General features: G+C 45.2%; 1 protein-coding gene and 1 non-coding gene across 2 annotated transcripts in view; both read left to right on the plus strand.

Annotated features, from left to right (window-relative positions):
- LOC126234319 (polypeptide N-acetylgalactosaminyltransferase 1-like) overlaps positions 1 to 12,121 on the plus strand; it is a 402,153-nt gene that overhangs the window by 42,338 nt on the left and 347,694 nt on the right. The gene's annotated exons all lie outside the window — the stretch shown is intronic.
- Trnat-ugu (transfer RNA threonine (anticodon UGU)) lies at positions 9,440 to 9,514 on the plus strand. The gene has a single exon. It is a non-coding gene; the product is annotated as a tRNA-Thr (tRNA).

Here is a 12,121-nt window from a genome sequence, read left to right on the forward strand (position 1 = left end):
CACAAAATCACACATTTGCTATACATGGATGATCTAAAACTAGTGGCAGCAACAAATCAACAACTCAACCAATTACTAAAGATAACAGAAGTATTCAGCAATGATATAAATATGGCTTTTGGAACAAATTTAAAAAAAAATAGCATAGTCAAGGGAAAACACACTAAACAAGAAGATTACATATGGGATAACCACAGTGACTGCATAGAAGCGATGGAAAAAACAGATGCCTATAAATATCTAGGATACAGACAAAAAATAGGGATAGATAATACAAATATTAAAGAAGAACTAACAGAAAAATATAGACAAAGACTAACAAAAATACTGAAAACAGAATTGACAGCAAGAAACAAGACAAAAGCTATAAATACTTATGCTATACCAATATTGACCTACTCATTTGGAGTAGTGAAATGGAGTAACACAGACCTAGAAGCACTCAATACACTTACACGATCACAATGCCACAAATGTAGAATACATCACATACATTCAGCAACAGAAAGATTCACATTAAGCAGAAAGGAAGGAGGAAGGGGATTTATCGACATAAAAAACCTACATTATGGACAGGTAGACAATTTAAGAAAATTCTTTATAGAACGAGCAGAAACTAGCAAAATACACAAAGCAATCACTCATATAAATACATCGGCTACACCACTGCAATTTCATAACCACATCTACAACCCTTTAGATCACATAACATCAACAGATACGAAGAAAGTAAATTGGAAAAAGAAAACACTACATGGGAAGCCCCCGTATCATCTAACACAGCCACACATCGATCAAGACGCATCCAACACATGGCTAAGAAAAGGCAATATATACAGTGAGACGGAAGGATTCATGATTGCAATACAGGATCAAACAATAAACACCAGATATTACAGCAAGCATATTATTAAAGATCCCAATACCACAACAGATAAATGCAGACTTTGCAAACAACAAATAGAAACAGTAGATCACATCACAAGCGGATGTACAATACTAGCAAATACAGAATACCCCAGAAGACATGACAATGTAGCAAAAATAATACATCAACAGCTTGCCTTACAACATAAACTTATAAAACAACACGTTCCCACATACAAGTATGCACCAAAAAATGTACTGGAGAATGATGAATACAAATTATACTGGAACAGAACCATTATAACAGATAAAACAACACCACATAACAAACCTGACATCATACTCACCAATAAAAAGAAGAAATTAACACAACTAACCGAAATATCCATACCCAATACAACAAACATACAGAAGAAAACAGGAGAAAAAATTGAAAAATACATCCAACTGGCTGAGGAAGTCAAGGACATGTGGCATCAGGATAAAGTTGACATTATACCAATTATACTATCAACTACAGGAGTCATACCACACAATATCCACCAGCACATCAATGCAATACAGCTACATCCAAACTTATATATACAACTACAGAAATCCGTAATTATTGATACATGTTCAATTAGCGGAAAGTTCCTAAATGCAATATAACACATACCGTACAGTTAAAAGGAAGTCACGCTTGATCATGGTCCGCGTCACTTTCCATTTTTGACCAGACATAACGTCTGAGACAAGAAAGAAATAATAATAATAATCATCATCATCATCACGACCACAACCACCACCACCACCACCGAACCTGGGAAAATTGTTGGTTCGCGTATAATGGGTGCTTCTGTACCCAAGGTGGCCGAAGTGTTTGGAGTGTGAAGAGAGACCATATCGAGCACTGATATCGCATGCAGGTAAATTGGGAAAACGTTATATACTATGTCACAGCGCGGACGAAAATGTGTTGAGTGCTCGTGAGATACGGTTACTGAAGAGAATTGCGACGAAAAAGAAGAGAACGACATCTGCAAAGTCATTGAAGAACTGAATGTCGCACTCACGAACTCTGTGAGCACCAAAACAAAACGAAGGGGGACCTTCATTAGCAGCGAATTGCAGGGCTAGCTGGAATTCAAAAGCCACTTCTCATTGATGCAAATGCAATAGGGAAATGTGGTGCCGAAGCCATGAAACCTGGACTGTGGAACAATGGAATGCCGTCATTTGGTCGGGTGAGTCAAGTCAACCACTGCAAATTCTGGCAGTCGTTCCAAGGCTGAAACATGGCGGAGGTCGGTGATGATTTTGGTAGCCGTACCGTAGTTTTCCATTGGCCGCATTGTTACTCTCCAGGATCACATTACTGCCAAGGATTGGGTGACGATTTTGGCTGATCAGATCCATCCCATAGTAGTGTTCGTTCCCCAGTGGTGATGCCGTGTTCTAAGACGACAGGACTGGTTTTGTGAGCAAAGGGCAGAAATGTCGCAAGTCCCCTGCACACCACAATCACCTGATCTCAATATTACTGAGCCTCTGTGGTCTACTTTGGAGAGAAGGGTGCACGTGATCGCTATCCACTTCCATCATCGTTACCCGAATTTGCCGCTATTTTGCAGGAAGAATGGTATAAGCTTCCCTTGAGAACCATAGAGAACCTGTATTTATCTATTCCGAGACAACTGAAGCCAAGCTGTTTTGAGTGCCGGCCGGCCGAAGTGGCCGCGCGGTTCTGGCGCTGCAGTCTGGAACCGCGAGACCGCTACGGTCGCAGGTTCGAATCCTGCCTCGGGCATGGATGTGTGTGATGTCCTTAGGTTCGTTAGGTTTAACTAGTTCTAAGTTCTAGGGGACTAATGACCTCAGCAGTTGAGTCCCATAGTGCTCAGAGCCATTTGAACCATTTTTTTTTTTAGTGCCAACGGGTTTCATACACCTTATTAGGCGTGGTAACGTGTTGTGTCTGATGAGTTTCCAACCCCCCTGTAGTACGTCTAGATGGGGCAGAACTGAATAGTTTGTACACTTTTGAAACTGAGAGTGGGACGATTCGCAAAGAAGTACGTAGATAATAATATTTTCAAGCACATTATCAATCAGTTCCTGCATTACTTTATATGTTTGATTGATTATGATACTAGAGTAATCAGCAAAAGGACTAATTCTACCTGTTCTATATCAGACAGAAAATCGTTCACGTATATGTGAAACAGTAGTGGGCCTAAGATTGAGTTTTTTGGAACCCCATAAATGATTTATCCCCTGTCCAAAGAAATTTCTCTTCTCACTTTGGTTGAATTATTAAGTACAACTTTCTGCACCATTTTAGTCAGATGTGATATAATACACTGAACTGCCAAAGAAACTGGTATAGGCATGCGTATTCAAATGATTCTAAGCACTATGAGACCTAACATCTGATGTCATCAGCCCTCTAGACTTAGAACTACTTAAACCTAAGTGACCTAAGGACATCACACAAAAAAATGGTTCAAATCGCTCTGAGCACTATGGGACTTAACAGCTATGGTCATCAGTCCCCTAGAACTTAGAACTACTTAAACCTAACTAACCTAAGGACATCACACAACACCCAGCCATCACGAGGCAGAGAAAATCCCTGACCCCGCCGGGAATCGAACCCGGGACATCACACACATACATGCCCGAGGCAGAATTCGAACGTGCGACCGTAGCAACAGCGCGGTTCCGGACTGAAGCGCCTAGAACCGCTCGGCCACAAAGGCCGGCCATGCGTATTCAAACACATAAGTATGTAAACAGGCAGAATACGGCGCTGCCGTCGACACCTCCTATATAAGACAAGTGTCTGTTGCCGTTGTTCGATCGGTTACTGCTGCGACAATGGCAGGTTATCAAGATTTAAGTGAGTTTGAACGTGGTGTTACAGTCGGTGACGAGCGATGGGCCACAGCAACTCCGAGGTAATGATGAAGTGGGGATTTTCCCGTACGACCATTTTACTAGTGTACCGTGAATATCAGGAATCCTGTAAAACATCAAATCTCCAACATCGCTGCGGCCGTAAAAAGATCCTACAAGAATAAAACCAACGACGGCCAAAGAGAATTATTCAACATGAAAGAAAAGCAAACCTTCCGCAAATTTCTGCAGATTTCAATGCTGAGCCATCAAGAACAGGTGTCAGCATACGAACAATTCAACGAAACAACATCGATGTCGACTTTCAGAATTGAAGGCCCACTCGTGTACCCTTCATGACTGAACGACACAAACCTTTACGCCTCGCCTGGGCCCGTCGACACCGACATTGGACTGTTGATGACTGGAAACATGTTGACTGGTCGGACGAGTCTCGTTTCAAATTGTATCCAGCGGATGGACGTGTACGCGTATGGAGACAACATCATGAATCAATAGACCCTGCATGTCAGCAGGGGACTGTTGAAGCTGGTGGAGGCTCTGTAATGGTGTGGAACGGGTGCAGTTGGCGTGATATGGGACCCCTGATACATCTAGATATGACTCTGACAGGTGACACGTACGTAAGCATCCTGTCTGAACGTTCATGTCCATTGTGTCATGTCATGACGGACTTGGGCAATTCTAGCAGGACAATGCGACACTCCACAAGTCCAGAATTGCTACAGAGTAGCTCCAGGAACACTCTTCTGAGTTTAAACACTTCCGCTGGCCAGCAAACTCCCCAGACATGAACATTATTGAGGATATCTGGGATTCCTTGCGACGTGTTGTTCAGTAGAGATCTCCATCCCTCGTAGTCCTACGGATTTATGGACGGCCCTGCAGTATTCATGGCGTCAATTCCCTCCAGCAATACTTCAGACATTAGTAGAGTCCACGTGGCACGTCGTGTTGCGGCACTTCTGCGTGCTCGCGGTGCCCTACACGATATTAGGCGTTTGTAACAGTTTCGTTGGCTTTTCAGTGTATTGCTTGGATATACCATTATTTCCATAAATCCTCTGTTTACCTAGGAAAATAGTGTGATTAACCAGTCAGTTTCCTTAGATAGGTCACACTAAATTCCAACCGGTGCTCTTTTGTTATTTAATGCGTGTAGCTTTAACGATTAACGTGTAAATGGCATTCTATTGAGTAATTATTCTGGAATCCAGGTTAAGATTTACCGAGGGAATTATTATTGCTTAGGTACACATAAACTTAGCAAATATTTTGGAAAACGATGCCAGTTATGTGACGGGTGGGTAGTTACTGATCTCTCTCATTTCACTACACAAGTTTCAAATCCTTTGAAAATATTTTCCGGAACTTCTGGAAGGACATAGACGCAAGCCAAAACTGACTTTGTGGAATAAAAGTACTTCTGATATACTCGCAGATCTCCTGGTGCAGCGCTATCTTACCAGTTACTGCACAAAACTGTGGATAGCCAAAGGGCTCATACTTGCGTAAATGTGCACAGCTAGGCGTGGTCGCTAAGATCCAGTTAGCCGGCGACTAGACCAAGGGCATTTCTGTGCTAGAAACAACCGGCAGAACCGGTTGGGGCAACGGCTACTGCCATTTGTACTTCACTGATTTCTAGTCGCGTCTCCGTCATCCTAACATAGAGGGTGAGCGAGCGGCTAAGCCCTCGAACTCGCATCCGGGAGAACAGGATTCGAATTTCCGTCCTGGCACGTTGATTTGTAAGGCTGATTTCAGCCCAAAGTATGGCTTTACTGCCGAAGTACTTTATTAGGCACCTTCCGATTTGATGGAGGTATGCCGTTGCATTCCTCCGACCTTGTAACTGACTGACCCACCCAGATGCAGTGGGACCTGTCATTTAATGTGGTCTCCGCTTACAGTGCAGCTTGGTACCTTTTTTATTAACAAATTGATTCTAGAGATGATGGCTTGGACTGCAGAGTCATGCACAAGGTGCAATCACTAACTGTTTATGATTTTACTTTGGTGTGAAGCCACAAACATTTTGAAAGACATAATCGCCATTTGACTGTATAACAGGTTTTATTCCACAATCTAGATTTCGGCCTTAGGCCATTTTCAAGTGATACAACTGCAACAGATTAAAGCACAATACAATAATCAGACAAATAGCAGGTCAAACAGTTATATTAGTGTATGGTATGCGTGATTTGTTGTCTTACGCATAAAAAATCATTAGACATGGGTAGAACCAAGTCACCATCAAAATATGTATCTTCGGTTATATAAACCAATTTCATCTACAGTAAAAGCGAGAACACTTGTGTAATAGCCTAGTTTACTGGCAATAAGCATGACTTATTCACTTAGATAACGAAAAATTAGGTTTAAATTTCGCTATACTCTAAGCAGCCACTGACAGAAACATAAGTGAAACGATAGTCAAAGACATCCTATTTTACACTTTGTCATCTGTGGTATGTCGTGGGAACAGGTAGTGGGACTCTATATTATACAAGCTGGTTACATCATCTCTGAAGTGGTCAGAAGATGCCAGTGTTAACATTTTATGGCGTGAAGAGCCAACTTCCCAGTGTGCATGTGAAAACGCGACTTACACCACCGTAATTAGATACTCGTGGTATAATGACCTATATTATTAAATTATTTAGACACAATCTGCAATAGGTCACTCTCACCTGCTTGGGAACGATATCATTACTTAGCTTGAGTCCGTTAACTCGTCATTTAATATGGAAAAATATGTTCGAACTTTTTTCGTTTTGAAAACAATTTTACCTGCGGAACGACATATTACTTCCTTTCATGTATCTTGTGGTACAAGCAAACGCAGCATAATATTTCGCCATAACACTATAGAAAAAATACTGCAATGAAAAATTGAACAGTATGATAGACATCGCCAGTAGCCAACTGATAGAGATGCTTTTTTCACTTTACATTGTCAAAATCCCAAGCTGATTGGACGGCCCTGCCCATAGTGCTCCAAAGGTCCTCAATTGGGGAGGGATCCAGCCACCTTGCTGACTTCAAGGTACGGTCTGGCAGGCATGAAGACAAGCAATAGAAACTCTTGCCCTGAGCGCGCGAACAGTCTTGCTGAAATGTAAGTCCAGGATGACTTACAGTGAAGGGCAACAAAACGAAGCGTAGAATATCGTCGACGTACCGCTCTGCGGTAAGGGTGCCGTAGATGACGTCCAAAGGGGTCCTGCTATGAAACAAAATGGCACCCGAGGCCATCACTCCTGTCTGTCGAGCCGTAAGCCGGGCGACAGTCAGGTTGGAATCCCATCACAGTCTGGAGTGTCTCCAGACACATCTTAGTTGGTTGCAGGATTCTCGAACATATTCTCAGTTCGAATATAATGAATTTCCTTGAGACAGAGATATTTCTGTTCATGCATCAGCACGGCTTTAGAAAGCATCGCTCCTGCGAAACGCAACTCGCCCTTTTTTCACGTGATATCTTGCGGACCATGTATGAAGGGTATCAGACGGATGCCATATTTCTTGGCTTCCGGAAAGCGTTTGACTCGGTGCCCCACTGCAGACTCCTGACTAAGGTATGAGCATATGGGATTGGTTCTCAAATATGTGAGTGACTCGAAGACTTCTCAAGTAATAGAACCCAGTACGTTGTCCTCGATGGTGAGTGTTCATCGGAGGTGAGGGTATCATCTGGGGTGCCCCAGGGAAGTGTGGTAGGTCCGCTGTTGTTTTCTATCTACATAAATTATCTTTTGGATAGGGTGGATAGCAATGTGCGGCTGTTTGCTGATGATGCTGTGGTGTACGGGAAGGTGTCGTCGTTGAGTGACTTTAGGAGGATACAAGATGATTTGGACAGGATTTGTGACTGGTGTAAAGAATGGCAGCTAACTCTAAATATAGATAAATGTAAATTAATGCAGATGAATAGGAAAAAGAATCCCGTAGTGTTTGAATACTCCATTAGTAGTGTAGCGCTTGACACAGTCACGTCGATTAAATATTTCGGCGTAACATTGCAGAGCGATATGAAGTAGGACAAGCATGTAATGGCAGTTGTGGGGAAGGCGGATAGTCGTCTTCGGTTCATTGGTAGAATTTTGGGAAGATGTGGTTCATCTGTAAAGGAGACCGCTTATAAAACACTAATACGACTATTTTTGAGTACTGAGCGAGCGTTTGGGATCCCTATCAGGTCGGATTGAGGGAGGACATAGAAGCAATTCAGAGGCGGGCTGCTAGATTTGTTACTGGTAGGTTTGATCATCACGCGAGTGTTACGGAAATGCTTCAGGAAATCGAGTGGGAGTCTCTAGAGGAAAGGAGGCGTTCTTTTTGTGAATCGCTACTGGGGAAATTTAGAGAACCAGCATTTGAGGCTGACTGCAGTACAATTTTACTGCCGCCAACTTACATTTCGCGGAAAGACCACAAAGATAAGAGAGATTAGGTCTCGTACAGAGGCATATAGGCAGTTATTTTTCCCTCGTTCTGTTTGGGAGTGGAACAGGGAGAGAAGATGCTAGTTGTGGTACGAGGTACCCTCCGCCATGCACCGTATGGTGGATTGCGGAGTATGTATGTAGATGTAGATGTGGTTGGTCATCAGGCCTCAGTTCGAAGTGGGGCTCATCACTGAATACACTTCCGCTACAGTCAATGAGACTTCTGGCTGAAGATGTGTCCTGAGGCCGCCAGACAGAGGAGGAATACCAACCTGACTGTTGCTCAACATCTGGCCCGATAACCTGGAGTGATGGTCGGAGGCGCCATTTCTTTTCATAGCAGTGTTGCGGACCATCGATGGTCGAACCTGGGACTCCAGATGGCCGAGTTGAAGCCGGGATCGACCAGGCCGTATTTCGCCAGGAGGTCGAGCAAGTTCAGTAGCGTCAAGGGGCAGTGCAGAGTGATACAGCGGTATTCGGAAGTATTACTTTATTCAGCTAGTTTACAGAAGCGTTATGTCGGCATGCCACCCATGTGCTGTTCCGCGAGTCCGGCCGTCTCAGCACTCCTGGACTGCCGACACCGCTGCTGCGGTCATTGAGGCCGCCTGACGATGGAAGTCAGCCGCGCTCGCTTGGTCGCCAACCGCCGAGGCGTAGTGAGCCATTCTACTGTTCGCCATTACAGAGACTGTTACAGTCCCTGATCCCTGCCGCCCTCCAACCCGTTTGGCCTGCTCTGTCTGACCATGGGACGAAGGTGGTTGTACTGGTCACCCGCGGCCCTCGGCCGCTGCTGCTCCCAGAACAGGACCGGACTCGAAACCGCGCCCTCCTGGACACCTGCCGCTAGTGGTGCTTGCCAGATGGCAACACCTGCTGCCATCCCCAACACTGTTTCAGTGCTGCTGCGGCTCCCGCAGCGTATGCCTCGCCCGGGCCCCGGTGTGCCAGGTGGGAAGCGAATGTGGACCCGCTGGAGATCGCTGTCACTGCCCCCCTTCAGACAGACCGTGCAATCTCCAGTACCCGGCTGCCATTCCATCGCGCCCCGGTGTTGCGTCCCCGGAGGCGGAATCCAGCCAAAACAGGTATATATGAGGGTAGTATCTGTTCCCGAAAGAACAGTTACCGTGGATGACCATGCAGCTTTGCTAGAAATGAAATGATAATTAGATGGACACCCTAGCTGCAACCAGGCGTTGATGTACTTCATTTGTGCCCGCGGTGGCTCAGATGGGTAGAGCGTCTGCCATGTAAGCAGGAGATCCCGGGTTCGAGTCCCGGTCGGGGCACACATTTTTCAACATGTCCCAAATGAAGTACATCAACGCCTGGTTGCAGCTAGGGTATCCATCTAATTATCATTTCATTTCTAGCAAAGCTGCATGGTCATCCACGGTAACTGTTCTTTCGGGAGCAGATACTACTCTCATATATAGTTAGAATATGGCTTCCCGGCCATTGACCTTCTTGTGCGAACGCACACGCTATGCCCGAACTCGTACGGGACTTGGTAGATTAATCTGCCACGAGTAATGAGTATGATGGGCAAACATCTATTAGGCGCACTACGAATGTAGTGGTGTGGACATGTTGGGAATGTGGATCTCACGGGGAGCGTGCAAGGGATAAGTCCCTGCAGACGCACTATCCTCTGTGCCCGCGGTGACTCAGATGGGTAGAGCGTCTGCCATGTAAGCAGGAGATCCCGGGTTCGAGTCCCGGTCGGGGCACACATTTTTCAACATATCCCAAATGAAGTACATCAACGCCTGGTTGCAGCTAGGGTGTCCATCTAATTATCATTCCAAAACAAGTACATAGAAACAAAGTACAGGTTTACACAGAATATTTACATCGCTGCCAGACTGGCCCCTATAAGCATAGACAAGCAAAGGTCCGACCCGCCTCTCGACTGACCTGGCACACCATCTCAAGCTAAAAGTGCCTGACTATTTATACTGATTTTCCCCTCGGTTCTGGCGTAGTGACAGAGAGAGACAAAAAACTATGGCAGGGGTAAATTCCCATACGTCAGCCACTTACACATCGCCACTCCCGGCCCTGGCCTACTGCCTCGCCTCATACATTGCAACGCTGCAGTTCCCTGCCTCGCTGTTGCTCTACTCCAAACAAATGGTTCAAATGGCTCAGAGCACTATGGGACTTAACTGCTAAGGTCATCAGTCCCCTAGAACTTACAACTACCTAAACCTAACTAAGCTAAGGACATCACACACATCCATGCCCGAGGCAGGATTCGAACCTGCGACCGTAGCGGTCGCGCGGTTCCAGACTGTAGCGTCTAGAACCGCTCGGCCACTCCGACTGGCCCACTCCAAACAAATCGTACGTGCAATACTCCGCTGCAGCTCCGCGCCATGTTTACTCTGCCTGGCCTACTGGCTGCCGACTATTACCAGACACTGCCAGTGGCCCCAGACTTCATCGCCCAACCGCGCCTTTGCTGAATTTTAACAAAATTCCCCTTTCCTACGACTAATACTAGCGCAGCAGCAGGACCCCTTTGGTTGTCATGCGCGGCACCCTTACATCACAGCGGTATATCGACAATATCCTACGCCTCTATTTGTTTCCCTTCATTGTAAGTCATCCTGGACTTACATTTCAGCAAGGCAATGTTCGCCCGCAAACGGCGATAGCTTCTGCTGCTGTCTCCGTGGTTGCCGAACTCTACCAAGGCCAGCAATCTCGCTGGATCTGTCTCCCCAATAGAGAACGTTTGGAGCATTATGGGCAGGGCCTTCAAATCATCTCGAGATTTTGACGATGTAACACGCCATTTGCACAGAATTTGGCACAATATCCTGCAGGTCATCCAACAACTATATCAATCAGTGCCAAGCCGAATAACTGATTGCATAACGGCCGCCGGGGGACCACCGTGTTACGACTTGCTCAATTTGTGGAGCTCTTTCTCTTGAATAATTCATCCATTTTCTCTGCAATTGCAATCATTTGTCACATCACTTCATTGCATCTACCGACTTCCGTCGCTTTCAGATAATTTCTTCGTGTTGCGCCGGCCGGTTTGGTCGTGCGGTTCTAGGCGCTTCAGTCTGGAACCGCGTGACAGCTACGGTCGCAGGTTCGAATCCTGCCTCGGGCATGGATGTGTGTGATGTCCTTAGGTTAGTTAGGTTTAAGTAGTTCTAAGTTCTAGGGGACTGATGACCATAGATGTTAAGTCCCATAGTGCTCAGAGCCATTTGAACCATTTCGTGTTGTCACTTTTTTTGGGGGGGGGGGGGGTGTTAGCAATTGCGAAGCATTACCTAGATCGCTATTAATTATCTAAAGGTACCAGAGAAGTTTTGCTGTTTGGACCGCAAAATAACTAACGACACTAGAAATGAATAGGATATAACACGCAGACTAACATTAACAAGATATTTTTTCCTTGAAAAGGGAAGTATATTAACATCGAACCTAAATTTAAGTTCTGGACATATTTCTCTGTAGTGTGGCATAATATGGAACGGTACGTGGTACAGAAAGAACAGTACAGACTAACTCGGAATTTGGTGTTACAGAGATATGACTAGATTGGATAACCAGTGAAGAGGTACTGTACAGAAACGTAAGAACAGAAGTTTAGGGCATAACTCCACTAAAAAAGAGTCTTGTTGACTGACCTACTTTGCACGTCAATGAGTTGAGAATTTGGCATAGAAGGACAGCATGGTTGATGAAAATTGTAGAACGCCACGAAATCGTCATGCAGCAGTGTCAAATGGCACTAGTGTTTACGGTCTATTTGTGTGTGTGTGTGTGTGTGTGTGTGAGAGAGAGAGAGAGAGAGAGAGAGAGAGAGAGAGAGAGTTGTGCCTCGAAAATAACAGGGGGTACATCTGTCTAAATACCGGCGGTTGTCGAAG

The sequence above is a fragment of the Schistocerca nitens genome, chromosome 2 (genome assembly GCF_023898315.1).
Source record: "Schistocerca nitens isolate TAMUIC-IGC-003100 chromosome 2, iqSchNite1.1, whole genome shotgun sequence".
NCBI classification, from domain to species: Eukaryota; Metazoa; Arthropoda; class Insecta; order Orthoptera; family Acrididae; genus Schistocerca; species Schistocerca nitens.